Consider the following 10,031-nt stretch of genomic DNA (forward strand, 5'->3'; position numbering starts at 1 on the left):
ACCAGCCAACATTTCATTCAGTTTGCATTGTTGCGACTGGCGCCCCATGCACTCATCCTGTGCTAACTTTTTGTTGCTGATTTTAATTAGAATTTACATGACAATTCTCAACAACAAAATGGTTAAGGCCATTTTTACTGAAAGAAACTATATTGTACATTACACCAAATGCATATATAAAATAATTGCTGTGCTTTACTTTTCTGATAACATCGTGCGGAAAAACCATAAGTCGCTATTCAACAAAATACAGGGGAAAATTCGTGCAATTCCTCTCTTTTTTTATTCCTCAGTCGTACACCGTAAACACAGGAGCTATCAACTGTAAATTGTCAATAAAGCACAATAATCCAGACATAAAAAAAAATGTAATTTGAAATAAATGGTATTCGGGTGATTTTTCAGCCAACCTACCAACCGTTAAGTGAACAAAGGTAGCCCCTTTGAAAGACTGAAATCTAGGTACGGCACTCCGGTCGCGGGTACAAAAAAAGTGAGTCGGCACTTTTGCTGTCGATTGAAAAAAAGTCGTGTGCCTTTGGCACAGGCTTAGAAATCTTTACACGCGAGCTGAAACCGGTGGCGCCAAGCCCAGAGTCTCCACGGGTTTTCCGTATTGTTGCCCGTTGTGTTACCTTGGAAAGTAAACTGAGAATTGAACCCCTTAAGGAGGGTAACAGAAACGACAAGGGGAAACTTGGGGAGAGGCTAAATAGACAGATCAGTGGCTGTATTGTGCGCGTGATAAATGACAAGTATTGAAGGAAAATTTGATGATCTCACTGGTTTGGAATTTTCAGTGGGAAAACCTTGACTGTTTGTTTGTTGTTCAACCTGTGTAGTGACTAGTCGTCTTTTTATGAGTCTCTCTTTCTGGGCTGGCTTGTTTTTGTCAATAGGTGGCGTTTACGTAGTTTTGTCATCGGGCGCACCCGAAAAAAACCTTCTATGTCATTCATATCATGTCAGTGCAAATGCTAGGTAACACGAAGTCAAATATACCTAAAAGCTTCACAGCTTTTTACAGTAATTGTAAAGGGAGAAATATTCATTAACTCTTGAAGTTTCTTTGGGATGATATGGGCCTTCGTTCATTTCCCCCAGGAAAACTAACATTTTTAAGCCTTTCCCGGAGTTAGGGTGAGGGGTAGCTCTTTTGCCGCCCGTGTCGCAAAGACTTATTTTTGTGTACACACAAAATATCTCGAAAGGGCTTTTTGAGCACGACGGATTTGTTGCAGAGGCCCCGACAGTTAATGAGACTATCCAAGGCACAAAAGAAGTACTCAGATTTTTTCTCTTGCATACCAAGTTGAGGAGTTAGGGTCAAACTCACAGATTCGGAGCGAACTTGTATGACAACTGTCTTCTGAACCCCGCCCCTTACATTTTCAAACCTTACTCACTCTTTTATTTGTCGACTTGCGTCAGGGAGAGGGCGCAATCATCACCGACTACGTCCGGTGTCGCATGCAATTATGTCCTCTATAATATGCAATACTATACGGAGGACCGCCGAACAGTTTTGCTTATGCAATCGTGTCCGCCCTGTCGCTGATGCACAATGCAAGTGTATCCGCCCGGACACATTTGCATATGCAGTTGTGTCCGCCGACGTGCCAAACAGTCCTTGCAGGGTATTAAACGCCATCGGGTCGACGGATTACGTTCGCCATTTTTTTTTTTTTTTCAAGATAAGTGCATGTCATGAATGACATGGGAAATGTTCGGCCGTTGGGTATTCGCTGCAATCATAAAATAAGTGAATATTATACATGGAAACAATTATTCATGGTGCATTTAGTATGTAGGTTCAGTGCACGCACGCACAACTACATTCATGCATAGCACCGGACACGACTGCATATGCAAAAGTGTCTGGAGCGGACAGTATTGCATGGCGGACATAATTGCATCTGACACAGGAGTTCTTTTATGGATGATGGGCTGTGGTGGTCGCCCCCAGCAACCAAAGCAGTAGCTAGCCTCTCATTAACAATTATTTTATCGGTATCTTTTTGTCCATTCCAACTAAATTTCAGATTTCTTGCTCCATTTCTAAATTATAACTTTTGAAAACCAGTCCTCATCAAGGGGAAGCATCATTCGGGGTGGAAATGGGGGGGGGATGCATAATATAGCGGCGCACCTTTTTCGCTATTATTAATGGTAGAAAAACTTGCACTGGGCCAAATACTGATTACTGGGCACACCATTATTGGCAATACCTTACCTTGGCCAATACTGTTTTTGTAGCGGCAAACCATTTTTGGCAATATTTGTAAAACACTTTTTCTTGTGGGCCACTAATGGTTTTGTAGTGGCGCACCAGTTTGGATGTTAGAAAACCTACTGGTTTTTCTATTGCGGTGCACCAGTTTGGCAATAATACTTTTACATTTGCAAAATACGATTATGGAACTAGCGGTAAAGAAGAAAACCTGCACTGGGCCAATACAGGTTTTGTCGCGGCGCACCATACTCCCATCCCCAGCAAACATTTTTGGATTATGCTGGCATGTCTATTGATTGCATGATCCCCAAACCATGGAGTTAATGCCCAAACCATCTCAAAACCCATGTCCACGCCCAAACAGTTGTCATTCAAAAGAATAAAAAGTTTGCCACACATGGATACGTTTAGCGTGTACAGTGATTACATAATAAACGCCACGTTGCGATGTTGTTCAGTAAACAGCAACAAAAGCGTGGGGCGTAATTATCAGGGCGCCCTCTGCGTCCTCCTAGCCCGCATCCTCCTCTTCTCAGAAAAACACGGAAGAGGCAGAAGGAACCCTGCATTTTGTCGTAACATTTAACTTCTGTGGTCGACATTTGACCGGTTTAACCTGCTGAATGGGTCGGCTAAACCAAACCATGCGAACTGAGGAAGACTAAGGATGGACAGGACTGAGTTTTGACTGCTGAGACGTGGAAATTAGTAATGGGCAAGTAAATTTGAGAGTTGTGAGTTTGTGAGTTCGTTTTACTTTTTGGACCCCGCTCTGTGCAACGTTGGGCCATTACCCAACAAGGCCAAGATGCTAGCGAAGCATTTGCATGCAGGAAAACCAGTAGCGTAGCAATGGCTTGTTCATTTGCATAACAATAGGCCAGGGCTCGAATCCCTACACATATTGTGTATGTAATTGATGAATTCTTTAAAACACTGCAAACACCATTGTCGATTGAGGAAATATTCTGAATCTGAGGTAATATTCGGAAAAGTTTCCGTATGGCGCCACCACTTTTTCATTCGAAATAAAATAATATAGTATCTAATTTACCTGACTGATATATCCCTTTTTGTAAAAATGAGTGAAAAAGTGGTGGCGCCATACGGAAAGTTATCCTAATATTCAAAAGAAAAGGGAAAAAATGCCGGAGAGCCCAGAGCGAAACGGTAACAAATTTGCTAAGTTGAAATTTTTAACCTGAGTGGGCGGAGCTTCGGCTCTGCGCTATGTGTAGCCTCATTTCTGGTGTCACTCTTTCGTTTATGTTTGAACATTTATTCAATATTATTATTGGTTAAAAAATAAAAATAAAATAATAATAACAAGGAAAAATTATATTGCGCATGAAAAGAAGAACGCTATCATATCATCAGAAGGCTTTGAGTTATTTTCAAATGTATGAAAGTTCAAAAAGCATTTAAAATATCAACATACTGTAACATTTACCATAACTTATTTACAAAACAATGTCCATCATTTGATATAACTAATCATTCTTTGGTTTGTAGACCTTGGCAATATTGTGTATAAACTCAACAAAAATATCTTTGTTCTTGTTTTTGTACCTTGATACAAAAACTCTACCCAATAGAAAGAGTAGTGGTATTTCTGACGCCTGTGTGTGGGCAGATTTGCATTAATTTGTCACTAGTGTCCTTAATCATGTTTGTGTGTGACCCAAACTCGTTCACAAACTCCTTTGAATGGTTGACCATCTTATATGTACCTGTGTTTGTCCAAGTTTATGTACGCTTTCCAGCAATCCGAGATAATGGTTGTGCTTGGAGCAATCAAGTCCTTGATAATTGGTAAGAGTGCCTCCTGACTGCATGTACGTGTTTGTAAAGTCACAATGTAGCATTTCCTAGAGTCTTCTTCAATGCCCCCAAACACCCATTGCCCGTCCATATAAGGTCCCTTGCAGGTACTTCCTCTTGCCAATTTTACTCTTGTCAATCTGCACACGCTTCCCTTCCCCGCCAATTTGCTTCTTCTCCAGATTGAACATCACTTCCTCACACGTCTTGCGGCAAAACATGTCCCAATCGACCCCTGTGTGCTCTCCCAGTTGTAATTGTTACCGAATTTGTTCCTGAGACAGGTCACAGCACTACCAATAAGTAAACTTCAAAACTTTCCCTATTGAAATTTACTGTTGGAAACCCAACTCTTGCTCCTGATGGATTTCTCGCAACGATGTTTCTTGCTATCCTTCCATCTCCGGCACTCCCATTTCAATTTGTCCAGTCTGCTCTCGACAAACCCCTATCTTCTGCACAAGCTGTGCTGTGGAATGCAATAAAGAGAGAGGGTGGAGAAAAAAAAAGGATCGATCGTTCATGGTAGTAGTTTCGTGGCATTCATGTGTTATTAAACAAAAATAATGCAGTGATTCTGTTTTACATGCCCTTGCAGTCTGTGTTACTTCTGGCGCTGGGACAACCCCCAGTTTTAACTCCTTGACCAGCTTGATTTAAGTTGGTCACCAGCAATAAGGCAAAAAAAAAAAAAATAAATACATGTACTAGTTGACTGTCTGTCCCTCATCTTTTTGTTTTTCTTTTTTTACTTTACTTTTTTTTTCTTCAAAAAGACAAATTGAACTTGTAGCAAAAGTGGTGACTTAAAACAAAGTATTGATGGCCAGTTTGAAATAAAATGAAAGCCACCTTTGAAAAAAATAATGAGGCCCTCATCCGCCTCTTTATGGAAAAACCTGGACGATCAACTTGTATTTTTTTTTACATGGCCTAATTCATAATGCAGGTTGAATTAGTTGTAGAATTGCACCTGTGTGCCCCTCACAAAATGCCCACATTTCTACTTTGCATATTAATATAAGGAGCTTTCTTGGTATCAGGAAGCCCTTACTTATACAAAGCCCTATCACAGGATTACTATGTGCTGTGGGTTCACATAAAAGAAGTTTTTAACGAAACTCCTTTGCAAACAACTATTATATAACACTCTGGGTTTTTGGCTCTTCACAGCTTGTGTAGAAGATATAAACGGCCACCACAGTATTGGATATATATTCTATTGTTCTTCAGTTGTGCCCTAATCATGTTACATTAGTTGCGTCCACATATTAACCACAGCCACTGTGAGCATGTTTGTCCCATAAGCCATTTTGAGATATAGGTTCAGGTAAATTTGTGTGTGTGTATACACCCAAGCTAAACAGTACACTCCTATTGGGTCCACCGTATTATCTCAAAAGGGCTTATTGCCCTGTTCATGGTTAGGCAATACTGTTTTGCTTCACTCATACTCCATAAGCTTATAGTGCCCTTTGTGGCTGATGCAAAGTCTCTGGGTGTGGTTCTCTGGTATGTAGGAAATTTGCATAAATCCGGATTACTGCTCACCTAAGAAGTTTAACGAAACCATGGAGGAATAACCAATGAGGGTGGCTGTGGTGCTTGAAATCTCCATATAAGTGAGGTTCAAGCCATTTCTTCACATTGAAAACTGGAATAGCACTATGAACACTGATGGGTGGTGTGTAATCTACAAATAATTCAATTCAATTCAAATCTGAGAATATACAAGTTATTAAAAAATAATGTCAGAAGCGAAACTCATGTTAAAGGGCTATTGTTATTGCATCTCCTGTACACACTAAGTTTCTATAGCATCCATTCTATGTATTATGTAGTACGATGTTTAACTGAATGAATATATTGCCTTCAAGCTGGATGCTTTGGGGTTTTAGAAGTGTTTGTTATGAAACAAAAAAGGTTTTCAAGATGTATGAACAGTGGGATATAATGAGTCACATAAATATCACCTGAAAATGCATGGAGTTTGTTTAATTTAGGAACAGACTAAGGTTGTCCTTAAATAATGAACACAACAATTATTGTACCATCAACTGTGTAGACGTTGGCTGTCCTTATCTGGGAAGCAATACAAGAAAAAAGTTGATCGACATCTTCATGGGTGTGGCCAACTGGTAGGAAGTGCATGATTACCTGTAGTAATGAAGGAGTACAACATGCCAGTACACAATTAATAAGTGTTTATTTGTGCAACAGTTATTATTTACTGGAGTTGAAAGATGAGATGTTCAATTTCATTAGGCAAAGCCAGGTTGAGTAAAATATCTCAATGAAAGTACTCTCACAATGAACGCATGTGTGGTGTATGCACTAAAAATAATTTAAAAAGATGAATGCATGATAAATAGCAACAAAACACACTGTTTGACAAAGGCCATGCAATGGTTTGATTATTCAAAAATGCAGGATCTCCAAAGAACTGGGTTACTTATTATTTGTTATATTATATTCAGTATTGTGGAGGTTTGGTGGTGCTGAATCAATCTAGTGAAGCCTTTTTGTTTTTGCCAACAATTCTTACTAGTGAAACAAACTTACCTCCTCAAAAACTTCTAGTTGCACCAACAATGAAGCAAACGCCATCATATAACGGTTTTGTTTTAACGAAAACAGTTATCAAGCTGAAGAAACAAAGCTCTCCCTAGTTTGTTCTTGTGTAATATAAGAGTCTTCAGCAAGCAGTTTATCATCATATTGCTGTCATGCGGGATGTCATTATGGTCTAGACACACCAGTGGTATTTTACCTTCCGGGACACCTGTGTGAACCAGAACACCTGTTGAGGAAAACAAGACACATTTTAAGTGAATTAATTTGTTTCAGTCATCACAGTTTACAGCATTACAAACGATCAATCTGTCTGCAATAGTTTATTATGATTACATGAACTTAAATGTTAAATACTATTAAAGTTACAACTGTATTTGTTTTAAGTATGACATACATTAAATGTTTTGTAGTCATGGTAGTATACTCATGTTTTCAAATACAGGGCCCCCAAGGAAAGCAGTTTTTACCGAGGAGGCCACCCTGTTTAAATAAGTATTGAACAATTGTTGAGAAAGAGACAAAGTCACAAATAAAATGTGCCAAAATCAGCAGTTTTGTCTTACTGAGAGAGGATGAACTAACAATTGACAACTAAAGCAAGCAATACAACTTTGCTGGACTTAATCCACTTTATATTGAGACAAGAAGTTCAGTAAATACCCAGACAATGTGTTTTTCAAGAGACGAGGGTAAAAAGTCTGAAGTGTTTAACTAATGAATCTAATACAAGTTCAGTCACGAACATGGCAGCTTCACCATAGTTTTACCTGTTATATGCACTGGGAGTCTAGCCAAGTGAACCGATGCGTTGTCACGTTTGATGAAATGGGGTACATCAGTTTTGGCCTGATCCATTCCATCTATGATTATGGCTGTTAGGTCATCTGGTTGTCGTCTGGCCCTCTCTCTAGCTTTCTGGTACTCTTTGCGCTCATTTCTGAATAAAAAATTGTGGACACAGTTTGTTTGACTTCTTTAAACTTGGCCTGATACACACAATTTACTCTTAGCCTTTAAAAGGCCATGTTAATAAGATCAGATTCTAATAAAATTTAAATGAAAACCACACTGCTTCCGACACATTATAACTAAAAAAAAGATGAAAAATTATTTTGTGGAAAAAATTGCATCGTCAAAGCTTAACCCCCAGTCTCATCACTATTACAGGCAGCAAGCATATTCCTCGTGGTACAACATTGGTGTTGGAAGGGTGTGATCTTAAGAGGGTGCTAGATTAAGTAAGCTTTTCAACATTATATTTGGACAGTTCCAGCTTAAAAGAACACTTCACCAAAAAGTAATATAAACAAAACAATTGTTGTACACAATGTAATCCGAACATTCCTAGTACTTACTCAACAGTGAGAGTGTGCTGTGCCATCATCTCTGTGACGTGTTTGTGCTCACTATCTGTCAGTGCTTTGCCTCTCTTTTCTTTCAGGTTTGTACATATTGTACACTCTGTAAACTCTAATCTATATGGAATGGACAATGAAATTGTGTTTAGCTTATACAGTAAATAATATCAATAATAATGTAGCTCAATGTGATTCTTACTGTGCAAAGTATAAATAACCTTTGACTGTTTGTGTCGTCATATCACTAACAATATACTGAACTGTATACAAAAGAACCAAAATACTCTGTACATTTTCGTCTACTAGTTAATAACTTGCTGCAAACAAACAACGTGACATAAACAAATGACCAAACTACGGAAGATACCGCATTTTAATACAACTACCATTTAGTCTCATAAAGTCCCTTAACCAAATAGCACCAATAATAATTACAAAACACACATTTGTTCTCTGTTTTCTTTGTCTTTAAATGTGTTTATTTTACCGTTCTCATTGACATCAAATTATAATGTAAATCAGCAAACATTTATAAAAGTATTAAATATCAAGAGATGTTGTGGTAACCCTATCACTTTGAACTTTTCGTTTTGGGTAGAGATATGTGAACGCAGTCTTTGCCTGTTTATATGTGAACATTCCGTCTTCCCTCATGCGAAAACGTTGATTTACTACCAACACCCACCTTCTTTGACTTTAATACATACTAAATATGTATCCTTGTCAATCTGGTTTGTTCTTTTATTCAAACCCTTACAACTAATTTTGTTTTTGGCTCCAAGGCAATAGTAGGTTTTGCTACAAAGGGCTACTATACCGTCCCCTTCCCACTCTACTTTAAAGAGACCCGGAGTTCTCTTATCGAAGTTGCGATGCTCAGCCATATCTTCACGGGGAAACCACTTGAACTTTTCTTGTTCAAACGCATGTCTTTTCTCGAGTCTAATTACTACATCTAGAGTTTTTCCTCTGATGGCGAGATAGGCGGAATCTGTGTCCATCTCACACATCTGAAAGTCAGAGGGGTCGATGAATTTAAGTAGAAAGTCGTAGTAGAATTCTAGCATGCGTAGTTTGGCATACTGGTACACGAAGAATCCAATTTGAATTGGGCGGTTCATTCTTATGGAGGGCTTTGTCATATCTACTTAATAAATCCCATCACCTATGTTATGTAACGCCCTCAAGTGTGGATTAGTTACAGCTTGCAAGGCATAAGTGTCCGTACAAATTTTAACATTTCTATGTTTTTCCTGATTAGTTTCGGTCTTTCCATGGTGGCTCTTAAAAGAGCCTGTTTTGGCTGTGAATGCCTAAAAACAGGGCTTCAGCGACCCCCACTTCTTTGGGTACTCCCTCCTTTCACCCTCTCGTCTCTGACGTTTAGCGCCTTCATTGTGGGTATTGCGCCTATCAGCTGCTCGTCTTGAGGCTGGTTCTTGATGTTGGGATTTTTTTTGTATGTTGCTAGGGCACGTGCATGCCTGCACCAACCTGAGTTAGAGCCGGGCGAAGGATTGAGGGCGTCCCGAAGCTGCCTCCTTCTTTCGAAACCCTTTCGCATACTGTCCAGGTAATTGAAGTAAGCCTTGTTCGAAACAAAGGCTGCCTGGACCATTGTTTTCTCAATGGTGATATATTCAATGTTTTTGTCGTATTCTCCAGTCTTGATACCCAACGAAATCCTATGCAACTCATTGCAGCATTGGCGTTGGCCTTCTAGCAACACTACATGGTTAGTTTTGTCTGCGATATCATGGTTAAAATGATTGTATGCGGATACCCTCCAGCTCATGCAGTTACCGTCAGCGTCCAACGTTGCAAAATGAATGTAATGTACTATAGGGAATTGGTTAACTATACGCTCGTTTTCTTAAGCTTTCTTATTTCACTCTGACCTAAATTTTCTCAAGTCAGATACTACAATTTTATCCAATGCATCATCAAAATATTTATTGACTTTCATTACATTCGTGATTGGTTTGACTCACGCCATCATAAATCGGTAATTTACAACCGTAGCAATTTCCTTTTCTATTTTCTTG

General features: G+C 39.1%; 2 pseudogenes; both read right to left on the reverse strand.

Moving 5' to 3' along the window:
* Positions 1 to 3,723: 3,723 nt before the first annotated feature.
* On the reverse strand, positions 3,724 to 6,661 carry LOC139936425 (uncharacterized; annotated as a pseudogene).
* A 1,865-nt stretch (positions 6,662 to 8,526) lies between these two features.
* LOC139936426 (uncharacterized) lies at positions 8,527 to 9,128 on the reverse strand (annotated as a pseudogene).
* Positions 9,129 to 10,031: the final 903 nt, after the last annotated feature.

Source organism: Asterias amurensis, chromosome 4, assembly GCF_032118995.1.
Source record: "Asterias amurensis chromosome 4, ASM3211899v1".
In the NCBI taxonomy this organism is placed as follows: domain Eukaryota; kingdom Metazoa; phylum Echinodermata; class Asteroidea; order Forcipulatida; family Asteriidae; genus Asterias; species Asterias amurensis.